We start from the raw sequence: 13,528 nt of genomic DNA on the forward strand, positions 1-13,528 counted from the left end.
AGAGTCAGCCTCCATCCTTGGCCCAGCTATAGGTAATTACTGACAGCTGGTGTTGTCCACAAAAGGTCACAGCTGTAGCATTCCCAGAGCCCTGTCATGCCTTATGCTAATTATGCTAATTAGCAGAATGTGTCAGCGTTCTGTTTGTTTCCTGTCATGAGAGTCGCTCCCGAGGGTGGTGCAGGGAAAAGGATAGTGTATTATATTAAAAGCCACCCAACCATTACCACAGGCGCCTCAGATCAGTATCTGTCTCCACCTTTTTGGTTTCCCCTTAATCTGCACTTGCTAGCAGGGCCTGGAACTTTTCTCCATGGCGGCTTGTGCTAGCTATTAGCATAGCTARCTAAGGGGAATGTTTTCCATGCAATGGCATGGAACTGAAGCCTAGGAATTCTGCGATGTTCTCGAACTCTTTCCTATTATTGCACCGCTAAATCCTCATCAGTGTAGCCCTTTGAGTTTAACCTAATTCCAGCTTTAGTGATTCATATTTCACCTCACGTCGGAAAATTCAAAGGCTGGATCTATKGATGCTGTTCTTATGGGGTCTTTAAGCATGTACTGTGTTGTATAATACCATCATTATCACTCCTAAAATGCTAAAGTAGACACCCTGCCTATCCTCAAACAAATGGGTTTGTGTCATTGTCTGGCTGAGATCAGTTTGAAACTGTCCTTATCGCCTTAAAAAGATAAGGTATTAAGCAGATAATAATGTTGCATTGCTGGAAATGGGGGGTTTGTGCATTTCTGCATACCTGGTTGTGCGCTGGTAAAGCTGGGAAGCTATTCCCATTCATGGGGTTATTTTGTTATCTTAATTTTCCCCAGGTAATAATCAGCGTGAAGCCATTTCTGGGCTGCCTGRGAGTGAGGCGGCTGGAAGAACTATATAAATGCAAATGCTAAGTTATTGTGTTTTTAAAATAGGGAAGTAGGAGTTCTAGTCTGCAGCAGCTAGAGTCCTTATTAATGCCTTGACTGGCCTCAGCTTTCACAAGCAGAAGCAGCTAAGTCATTAGTTATTGGCTGGGGTGTTTGTCTGTTTTAGGCTACTTTGTGACAGCCTCAAGCGGATTTCAATAAAAGTTTGACTAACCCAATAGGAAAACAGAACAAAATATTACAGTAATGAGAAAAGTATTTAATGAAGAAAGTGCCCGTTATTCATCATCTAAAGATTTGTTTTGCTGTCTCTAAATAAAACTGGATGAGTAAATTGCTTTGATATGAGATAGAAGGTAGTGGAGTAATTATATTATATTATTTTTTTTTTTTACAGTTCAGCGTAATGGCAGATATGCACTTAGTGAACATATTTTTTAAACAAGCATTTTTTCCTGTTTGTTTGTGGGTCCTCCTCCTCTTCAGTTGAGCTTCACGTTGACTGTTCTCAATATAGGTTTGTATAGACCTGCTCTTAGCAAGTCCTGGCCATTAATATTGCATATACTGTGGAACTTCACATCACTGCTCCACAAGAATAATAAAGGAATTCTGAAGGCTATGTCTGCATCCCAACTGGCATCCTTATTCCCTACATAGTGTTTTTATGTATTATTTTATTTATTTAACTAGGCTAGTCAGTTAAGAAAAAAATCTTATTTACAATGACGGCCTACCCTGGCCAAACCCGGACAATGCTGGGCCAATTGTGTGCTGCCATAAGGGACTCCCAATCATGGCCGGAAGTGATTCAGCCTGGATCATGCTGTTTAATCAGCTTCTTGATATGCCACACCTGTCAGGTGGATGGATTATCTTGGCAAAGGAGAAAAAACTCACTAACAGGGATGTAAACAAATGTGTACACAAAATTTGTAGTGAAATAAGCTTTTTGTGCGTAGGGAACATTTCTGGGATCTTTTATTTCAGCTCATGGAACATGGGACCAACATTTTACATGTTGCGTTTATAATTTTGTTCACTATACAATTGCTCAGAGAAAKATATTTTGTTTAACAAGTTATATATATTTTTTTGTCAAAAAGATAGGGACCTAAAATATTGTCACCACTGTTTTTAATATATTTCAATACCTCACCTTGGGAGGATAACAGAAGTCATGTCACGTTCGTCRTAGTGAGGAGACCAAGGCGCAGCGTGATGTGAATACATACTTCTTTTAATAAAGAAATAACACTGAACAAACTAAACAAAATAACAAAACGAACGTGAACGCTATAATACAACGAGTGCAGACATGCAACTTCACATAGACAATAACCCACAAAACCTAAATGGAAAATGGCAACCTAAATAGGATCCCCAATCAGCGACAACGATAAACAGCTGCCTCTGATTGGGAACCAATTCAGGCCACCATAGACCTACAATAACCTAGACAACACAAAACCCGCATACCCACCCACGTCACACCCTGACCTGACCAAAATAATACAGAAAACATATATAACTAAGGTCAGGGCGTGACAAGTCAGCCTTTTTATAAAAACAAATATGAGATTGGAAAACACATTGGGAGGGATCTTAAGCCATTGCTCTATACAGAATCTTTCCAGATCCTTGATATCCTTCATCTGCGCTTATGGACTGCCCTCTTCAATTCAAACCACAGGTTTTCAATGGGTTTCAAGTCCGGAGAAAAAGAGAAGGTCTCAAGGATTTGGTCACCTGAGTTAGAATACCTCATGATAAGCTGCAGACCATATTATATACCAAGATAGTTTACATCTATACTTTTCATAGTTGTCTATTTACCACCACAAACTGATGCTGTCACTAAGATCGCACTCAACGAGCTGTATAGGGCCATAAGCAAACAAGAAAWTGCACATCCAGAGGCGGCATTCCTAGTGGTCGGTGTTTTAAATACAGGAATACTTTTTTACCAGCATGTCACCTGTGCAACTGGAGGCGACACAACTCTAGATCACTTTTACAACCACACACAGAAACGGATACAAAAGCTCTCCCTCTCCCACCATTTGGAAAATCTGACCATAACTCTATCCTCCGGATTCCTGCTTTCAAGCAAAAACTCAAACAGGAAGTACCAGTAAYGGAAATGGTCCAATGAAGCGGATACTAAGCTAGAGAACTGTTTTGCTAGCACAGACTGAAATAAGGTCCGKGATTCTTCCGATGACATTGAGGAGTACACCACATCAGTCACCAGCTTCATTAATAAGTACTGTACATCGACATCATCATCCCCACAGTGACCTTACGTACATATCCCAACCAGAAGCCATGGATTATAGGCAACAGCCGCACTGAGTTTAAGGCTAGATCTGCCGCTTTCAAGGAGTGGTAAAAAATCCAGACGCATATAAGAAATCTTGCTATGACCTCCGACGAGCTAGCAAACAGTCAAAACRTCAATACAGGACTAAGGTCGAATCCTACTATACAGGCTCTGAYGGTYACCGGATGTGGCAGGGCTTGCAAACTATTATGGATTACGAACGTAAACCCAGCCGTGAGCTGCCCAGTGATGCAAACCTACCTAACCAGCAAAATGCTTCCATGCTCGCTTCAAGAAAAGCAACACTAAACCATGCATGAGAGCACCAGCTGTTTCCGGATGACTGTGTGATCTCACTATCAGTAGCCGATACGAGTAGGACCTAGCGGGGCCAGATGGATCACCAGGACATGCACTCAGAGCATGCGCTGACCAGATAGCAAGTGTCTTCACTGACATTTTCAATCTCTCCCTAACCCAGTCTGTAATACCTACATGTTTCAAGCAGACCACCATAGTCCATATGCCCAAGAACGCCAAGGAAACCTGTTTAAATGACCATCGCCCGGTAGCACTCACATCTGTAGGCATGAAATGCTTTGAAAGGCTGGTCATGCCTCACATCAACACCATCATTCCAGACACCCTAATCCAGGGACATTAAATACTGTAATTATGTTCCGTGCCCCCCACCATCCGATCAAGAGAAAAGTCTTGCATACCGCCCCAACAGATCCACAGATGACACAATSGCTATTGCACTCCACACTGCCCTCTCCCACCTGGACAAGAGGAACACCTATGTGAGAATGCTGTTCATTGACTATAGCTCAGCGTTCAACATCATAGTGTCATCACTAAGCTCAGGAACCTGGGACTGAACACCTCCCTCTGCAACTGGATCCTGGACTTCCCGATGGGTCGCCCCCAGGTGGTGAKGGTAGGCAACAACACATCCGCTACGCTAACCCTCAAGACAGGGGGCAACTCAGGGGTGGGTSCTTAATGCCCTCCTAAACTCCAACACCACCATTAAGTTTGCTGACGACACGATGGTGGTTGGCCTGATCACTGACTACGATAAGACAGACTATAGAGAGGAGGTTAGTGACCTGGCAGTGTGGTGACAGGACAAAAACCTCTCCCTCAACGTCAGCAAGAGAAAGGAACTGATCGTGGAATACAGGAAACAGAGGACCGAGCATGACCCCATCCACATCGATGGGGCCTCAAGTTCCTCAGTGTCAACATCACTAAGGAATTATCATGGTCCACACTCACCAACACAGTTGTGAAGAAGGTACGACAACGCCTCTTCCCCCTCAGGAGGCTGAAGAGATTTGGCATGGGCCCTCAGATCCTCAAAACGTTCTACAGCTGCACTATTGAGAGTATCTTGACTAGCTGCATAACTGCCTGGTATGGAAACTGCTTGGAATCTGACCGCAAGGTGCTACAGAGTGTAGTGCGTACATCACTTGGGCCGAGGTTCCTGCCATCCAGGACCTCTATACCGGTCGGTGTCAGAGGAAGGCCCTAAAAATCTTCAAAAACTCCAGCCACCCAAGTCATAGACTGTTCTCTCTGCTACCGCAGTGATACAGCTAGTCAAGGTGCCAATGCACTCAGTCTGGAACCAACAGGACCTTCAACAGCTTCTACCCCCAAGCCATAAGACTGAAACAGTTAGATAGTTAAATAGTTAACCATATAGCCCCATTTCATGAAGCTCCCAATTAACAGTTMTTGTGCTGACGTTGCTTCAAGTTTGGAACTTGGTAGTGAATTTTGCAACCAAGGACAGGCGATTTTTACCCTCTATGCGCTTCAGCATTTGCCGGTCCCGTTCTGTGATCTTATGTGGCCTACCACTACGCGGCTGAGCCGTTGTTGCTCCTAGATGTTTCCACTTCACAATAACAGCACTTACAGTTGACCGGGGCAGCTCTAGCAGGGCAGAAATTTGACGAACTGACGTGTTGAAAAGGTAGCATCCTATGACGATGCGACGTTGAAAGTCACTGAGCTCTTCAGTACAGGCCATTCTACTGCCAATGTTTGTCTATGAAAATTGGCTGAAATAGCCACACCCATTGCTGAAGGGGTGACCACATATTTTTGTAGTGTATCTACCTCAAGTACGTCGTACCCCTGCACATCGACTCGGTACTAGTACYCTGTATACATAGCCAAGTTGTCGTTACTCATTGTGTATTTATACATAGTGTTATTACTTTTCTGTTATTTCTCTATTTTTTTCTCTTTGCATTGTTCGGCAAATGTAAGCATTTCACTGTTAGTCTACACCTGTTGTTTATGAAGCATGTGACAAATAACATTTGATTTGAGATGGCCAATAAGCATAGCCTACTGGACAACAATGCAAMATGTGGTGCTGTCAGTTGTGGTCCTGTTAGTTACAAAATAATACAGTGTTAATAACAAAAATGGTAATATCCTGTATCAGCATTTTAAAACATGAATAGTTGGARGCCTCAGGTGTTTGGAGCGTCTCTGAGTAATTGCACCCATAGTGATATACTAAGGAAGYGGCAATTGAAGCGTAATAAGCTATTTCTTTCTGACCATGAACATTGTGTGGTGAGCTTCCAGCACCTTTGAGGCTGCTCTTGAGTAGCATCCCTCAAGTGGATGCTACACGGTGTTAGTGTGGAGTCGCCGCAATCTAGCTAACCATCTACAAAGCCGGAGAAAGTGGAACCTGAAGGGGCAGCGAGGTACGTAGCTGAAGCTGCGCAGTGGACCTTTCTGTCTCTCTGACGCCGACTGGCTAGCTACCTCCGAGACCATCAATGCTTCCTCCGCTCTCAATACCATCTGAACTGCTTCAAATCCTGCTCCCATCCTGCATGACACTTACAATTGTTTTTGCTTAAATTACATGCTCATGGATTTCAGTTTGCATTGACTGCTATATGAGTGTAATAAAACTTGAACTTGAATATACTGTGGATTACAAATACATGCAGAGGTAAGTACTGTATGTGCACAAATATATATATATATATAAAGCCCGTTTTACCTCAGCAGTTGTCAACAAGTGCTATACAGACACCCAGTCTGAAACCTMAAATAGCAAGTAATGCAGAAGTAGAAGCACAGTGGCTAGGAAAAACTCCCTAGAAAGGTAGGAACCTAGGAAGAAACCTAGAGAGGAACCAGGCTCTGAGSGGTGGCCAGACCTCTTCTGGCTGAAAAACATTTTAAGGCCAGCTCCTTTGGAACGAACAGAGGGTTTTGGGTCAATAGCTTTCTTTTTTGCCCCTACTGGCAAGATTTATGCATAGGCCTGTTTTAATGGAAGCCACACAGTCTGTTCAAACGGCTTCCCACAGCATTCTACACTCAGAAGATGGTTCAATTACTGTGTGGGGAGCTGTAGAAGAGTGCCATGTGTGAGACACTAGACTGACAGATATTTAAGAGGCAGCCTCGTAAAAGAGATTTGTGCCCATCTCAGGCGCGGCGGCGATGGCTGCGTGGCGGCAGCTAACGCAGCATCCTCCCCCGGTTCGGCCCGCCYTAATCTGCAGGACTGAGTGCTCCCGTATTATGGATCATTTAGTAAAGCCATAAAAGCCTAGGTGTTTTCACATGAAAAGTTATTTATCCACTACTTCCTGGAGTGATTCATTTCTCAGCGGTCCACGTAAAAGGACAGGAAGGGAAAAAAAGATGAGGGGGAAAATTTGCTGTGTCATAAAAGTAAATGGCCTGCTTACTGAACATTTCTATGAGGTCCCCCTGAGGATTTAGCGATAATATTTCCCATCTCCCGTGACAGAAAAATACATTTAGCCTTTATTAGCCCTTACCTTTGTTATTTTATCAGATTGTGTCATTATTTGTTTACCAGACAGTATTGTGGAGCCGCCGGCCTTCAGTTGGCTCCTGCGAACCACAGCTACTGTTCAGTCTAAAAGCAATCGATTTAATGCTAACAGCAGAGAGTAGACACTTGTGCGGCCAGGAAACCAAGGAGGGGGTCTGTTAAGTACACTTTAAGAAGTATGAAACATAGCGAGAACAATGTTGAATAATGCAATGGTCAATATGAACATAATCTCTTTGAAACAATAAACTGTACCTGAATTGGCTTACAGCTATGTATGTAATGAAATATACACTCTTRGAAAAGTTAAGTAGAATCATATATAGGGTTATTCAGCTTGTTCCCATAATGCAACCCCTTCTGGTGCTAGGTTGAACCCTTTGCAGAGGGTTCTACCTAAAACCCTCTATGAAGGGTTCTTCATAGAACCCTCTATAAATGGTTTTATCTAGAACCCACTATGAAGGGTTCTTCCTAGTAGCCTCTATAGAGGGATGCCAGGCGACATTAAACACCTCCTAGCGGCCATGTTGGAAGACCACCACATCAATTATTCCGACAACAACAGCTGCATCTACCCCAAGCTGCATTACAACAGTGCCTAAAACTAGTTGATTCATCACCACAGACAATTTCTGTGCGGTATTTGGCTGCTCTAACAAGGCAGGAAAGAACATGGGGAAAAAAACATTTTCAACAGCAAACATGAAACACTACGGAGATAAGACTCACGAGCTGTCAGAAAAGTGAATAAACCTTTTTGCCCGTCAAGACCTGAGCCCAGACAGCCGTCAGTACAGGGTCTGCTACGATCATTTCATCACTTGTCAGTCTGATCTATTTAGAGTTTAGTGTAGCTGTTAGCTGTTATGCTAACCAGGTGTTGACAACAAGACCAAGTTAGCCAACATTTGCTAGCTACATAGCTTGTAGTCTAGCTATTAGCATGTGTCTCTGTCATAGGCGGCGGGTGAGTTAAAGTTTTGTGGAAGCAAATGTTTTACCATAAAAATGCACCTTTACAATAAAGCATTGCATGCATATCAGGGACCTACATTTCTCTCAGCAATTTGCAGACTAATGTAAGACTACTATTCTTAATGTGATGAGTAGATTGGAAAGTCAATTTATTAGGCTATTAATTAATAATCACTCTGCATGATTGAGCGTGTAGTGGCATAGGCCTATAGACTATATCAGAGGTTGCTTTTATTTCCCTTTCACAGGAAAAGTATTTCCTTTGATAAACACATTTCATGCAATTCTACTACACTTTATATGACTGGAGACATTAGCTTAATCTTTTTTAATACGATAAATCATGGTGAAGCCTAGGCCTACTCTGCTGACACTGACAAACAGATCAATAAAAATGACCTTTGCAACAATCTAATCTAGGCCTACGAAAAASGGGAGGCACGCATTTTACAATATGGCGTCAATCTAGCCTGGAGGACATTATTGTCCARAAAACCTCCAGTGGCACTGACTCAATGATCATTTGTTGAGAACTTTATTCATAAGAGGGAAAATGTATGGACATTACAGCATAGGACARARGCCTCAATAGGATAGGACAACCTGCTGTGTTGACTATTGGTYGTTCCAGCACAACAAAATATGTAATCTTTATATTAAACTAAAACACCTGAATGAATTAAACACAACCAAACATGCAATAGCCCTGATGGTATAGGTGACCTGAATAAGTGCTATTCTAACAGCAGGTGTACTTTTCATTTGTTAATGTACTGTAGGTTCACCAGCTGACTTCCAGTCTGTCGACTGTATTCCCACTGTAAAAGATGAGCACTGCTGCAGCAGCATCATTTTCTACTTCTACTACTGTGTCCTTTTCCAGATATGAAAGGAGACGTCCCTCACTTAGACAAAATGGTTGTCATATGCTGTTCCTTGGTCAATCTGWATGATTATGTTGTGCCATTTGAGTAGTGTCCCCTTAAACCGAATGAAGAGTGTAGCAATAACTGCTGACTAAACAGAAACACAGTTTCCCAGTCATTTATTTCTGTACACGTATTAATATATAAAATGTAATTTGGAACAACATGTAAAATACTATTATTTATTATATTGTAAACATACTTTAATAATAGGCTATTTTGTTGTATGAGTGAAATGAAAAGTATTTTGTTTGTCATCTCTGCTTTGCCTAGCCCCATTGAATAAAATGTATTTCTTATAGCCAAACTATTCTTTCTTTCACAATTTAAACATATTTAGCGTAAACGATGTGATTGTTGTGGTAGTCTTAGGTCAACCATTTTCATTATCACAGTGACACCTCCAAGTGCCAGACCTGGAAGAACAGTATCTGTCATTGAACTTGGTGGTTGTGTGTATATTTKAAGCTATGGACCCCATCATCTCCTGATTCCAGATGTTTCACCACCTAGATTACAAGGGTTGGATTTGCACTAAAACAATTTCATGTYAGCACACGGCCTGTACAAAGTTTAGTATAATGATTAGCCTCATATACATTGTCTATCGATGTAGTTTTAACATTGAGAACATATAGCTGAACAATATGTAAACAACATGTGACATGTAAACATATGACTTAAGCGATTCTCTGCTTCAGCTACACCACATTAAGGGGTGCATTGCAAATGCCCATAAGGTTAATGCCATCATAGTGTAGGCCAGTTGTTTCCAACTCCGGTCCTTGAGTACCCCCAAATAGGGTYGCAAAATTCCAGGAACCTTCAATAAATTCCCTGGTATTCCCAAAATTCCAGTTGGCGGTTCACCTGAATCATGAGGGCAATAAGCAGGAAATCCAGAATCCTCCAACCAGGATTTCAGGAAAACCACTTTTTTTTAAATACACTGCTCAAAAAAATAAAGGGAACACTTAAACAACACAATGTAACTCCAAGTTAATCACACTTCTGTGAAATCAAACTGTCCACTTAGGAAGCAACACTGATTGACACTGTTGTGCAAATGGAATAGACAACAGGTGGAAATTATAGGCAATTAGCAAGACACCCCCAATAAAGGAGTGGTTCTGCAGGTGGTGACCACAGACCGCACTTCTCAGTTCCTATGCTTCCTGGCTGTGTTTGGTCACTTTTGAATGCTGGCGGTGCTTTCACTCTAGTGGTAGCATGAGACGGAGTCTACAACACACACAAAGTGGCTCAGGTAATGCAGCTCATCCAGGATGCACATCAATGCGAGCTGTGGCAAGAAGGTTTGCTGTGTCTGTCAGCGTAGTGTCCAGAGCATGGAGGTGCTACCAGGAGACAGGCCAGTACATCGGAACGTGGAGGAGGCCGTAGGAGGGCAACAACCCAGCAGCAGGACCGCTACCTCCGCCTTTGTGCAAGGAGGAGCAGGAGGAGCCACTGCCAGAGCCCGCAAAATGACCTCCAGCAGGCCACAAATGTGCATGTGTCTGCTCAAACGGTCAGAAACAGACTCCATGAGGGTGAGTGAGGCCGACGTCCATAGGTGGGGGTTGTGCTTACAGCCGCAACACGTGCAGGACGTTTGGCATTTGCCAGAGAACACCAAGATTGGCAAATTCGCCACTGCGCCCTGTGCTCTTCACAGATGAAAGCAGGTTCACACTGAGCACATGTGACAGACGTGACAGAGTCTGGAGATGCCGTGGAGAACGTTCTGCTGCCTGCAACATCCTCCAGCATGACCGGTTTGGCGGTGGGTCAGTCATGGTGTGGGGTGGCATTTCTTTGGGGGGGCCGCCACAGCCCTCCATGTGCTCGCCAGAGGTAGCCTGACTGCCATTAGGTACCGAGATGAGATCCTCAGACCCCTTTGAGACCATATGCTGGTGCGGTTGGGCCCTGGGTTCCTCCTAATGCAAGAGAATGCTAGACCTCATGTGGCTTTGTGTGTCAGTAGTTCCTGCAAGAGGAAGGCATTGATGCTATGGACTGGCCCGCCCGTTCCCCAGACCTGAATCCAATTGAGCACATCTGGGACATCATGTCCGCTCCATCCACCAACGCCACGTTGCACCACAGACTGTCCAGGAGTTGGCGGATGCTTTAGTCCAGGTCTGGGAGGAGATCCCTCAGGAGACCATCCGCCACCTCATCAGGAGCATGCCCAGGCGTTGTAGGGAGGTCATACAGGCACGCTGGAGGCCACACACACTACTGAGCCTCATTTGACTTGTTTTAAGGACATTACATCAAAGTTGGATCAGCCTGTAGTGTGGTTTTCCACTTTAATTTTGAGTGTGACTCCAAATCCAGACCTCCATGGGTTGATAAATTTGATTTCCATTGATAATTTTTGTGTGATTTTGTTGTCAGCACATTCAACTATGTAAAGAAAAAAGTATTYWATAAGAATATTTCATTCATTCAGATTTAGGATGTGTTATTTTAGTGTTCCCTTTATTTTTTTGAGCAGTGTATATTGTAGCCCCGGTCTAGCACACCTGATTCAACTTGTCAACGAATCATCTGGCCCTTAAAGTGGCTACAACCAAAATGTCTGCTGTTGGGGGTACTGGAGGACYGGAGTTGGGAAGCACTACTGTAGGCCTATGGTGCTTTGGCGTTGCATGCCATTATAGTCAGCTGCAAAATGGGTTCACATGGCTGATATTCTGAGATAGCGTGGCAATCAAATAAAACAAWCTGGAGAACTTAAAACTAATGTAATGTTAATTTGCGAATACAACATAGAAAAACACAGATTCCCTTCCCCTCTTTATTGCAGGATTGTGATCTGTGATTAATCAACATTGACACTAGTTAATCTTGAATAATATTTTAAAGTTAACAATTAAAACAACTTTAAACACTTMACTTCAAAGAATCAACATTTTATTTCATAAAATGTCAAAGTGTACAAGAAAGCTAACTCATATGTAAAGGTTAGATATCTTAGTAACAAATAGGTTATTATTACTAAAGCATAATTTCAGATGAACAAAAAAAAGAAAACAATACCAGAGGTGGCCAACCTCGCTCAACTGATCGCTGTTCTACTTGTTGAACAGACTTCTGTTCCAGCCCAGAAATAGCACAATTGATTATCAACTAATTAGGTTTGATTATTTGAATCACGTGTGTTATTGCAGGGCTACACCAGAAGTCTGCACAACCAGCAGGGTTGGCCTGCTCAAGTTGTAATAGGTTTATACGTACATTGTGTGTGACTATTAAACTGTATTTTTGTTTACAACATTGCTAACATAGGTACACATAACCCATGTTATACAACAGTGGTCACCAACCAGACGATCGACTGGTCGATCTCCAAGCCATTCCTAGTCGATCTCCAAACATTTCKGCAAAAGACGCAACGATAAAGCCTTGCGTTCCTATTTKTTTTATTTTTGTTTCACGCTGTTGGCGGTAAAGACACCTGATTCAGCAGCCCAAATGCCGGGAAGGCAGTGTTCCCATTTTTAGCCTTTTCATGTGTCTGAAGGTAGAACTACCCAGCAGGCCCAGAGWGCAAATCAAGTCCACCTATAGGCCTAMMGCTGGCCAATCAGATAGTTCAGATCACCGTGTCGGCAGTTTCTCACGCCATAGACATTAAAAAAAGAAGCCTCGAACGCACAGCAAAGTTGATAATGTGAGATTTCAAAACTTTTAAAACCATGACTAGAGAGACTCAACGAATACAGCAGAGCTGCTGTTTTTATGATTAAGTTCATGTTTAAGTTGTTATTCAGCAATGTCAACACTTTGGTGAACAGTTTTATAAGCCATAAAATGCGCGTTTCGATAAGCTTGAGTTATTTGCAGCTTGTCTTTTTTAATATCGAGGATTTATTACACTTTCTATGGTCATAGGAGTAACAACATGAATTGGTGCATGAGGCAGAAATAATGCATTGTCACTTAAGTGTGGGCATCAGATGGAAGACTGTGTCCCCTTTTCTCAGCTGAGGGAGGGAGAGAGGAGGTACGGTGAATCAGGTGAGAGGCAGCCTCACCGCTGCGCMTTCCCTCCCCTCAGACTGACCATCAGATGCAGGCCATCAGTCCAGTAAAAAAATAAGCAAATGATTATGCTCACTCAGCTGTGCCTCACAAGTAATAAAACACATGGTCTATTACCAGTGTGATAATGTAGCTAAAATGTTTATATATAATTTCAAATTGGTCTGAGAAGAACACATTGGCAGGGCAATTCAAGCTTTGCCAATATGCATTGATAATGTATCGGGCCTATAGTCTACTGCGCAAACCTCATTGCTACAGACCTGTTTTTAATTGGTTAATGTTGCTTAGGCTTATATGTTTTAAGCCATACTTTTAAAAAATCTGAGGGATAGATCTCGGCTTGCATTTTGAATCAGAAAGTGATCTTGACTCAGAAAAGGTTGGTGACCACTGGTATACAAGGATGTACCCTTATTTTCTTGGAACATTCATTGGGACCATTTCATCTGCAGACAGGGTTTCACAGCTCTCTGTATCTGATGACAGAAAACATCACAAAGA

At 42.7% G+C, this 13,528-nt stretch overlaps 1 protein-coding gene across 3 annotated transcripts in view; it reads right to left on the reverse strand.

Annotated features, from left to right (window-relative positions):
* The window catches only part of LOC111970512 (cadherin-22-like), a 272,775-nt gene that overhangs the window by 99,068 nt on the left and 160,179 nt on the right, over positions 1-13,528 (reverse strand). The gene's annotated exons all lie outside the window — the stretch shown is intronic.

This window comes from Salvelinus sp. IW2-2015, linkage group LG11, assembly GCF_002910315.2.
Source record: "Salvelinus sp. IW2-2015 linkage group LG11, ASM291031v2, whole genome shotgun sequence".
Classification (NCBI taxonomy): Eukaryota; Metazoa; Chordata; class Actinopteri; order Salmoniformes; family Salmonidae; genus Salvelinus; species Salvelinus sp. IW2-2015.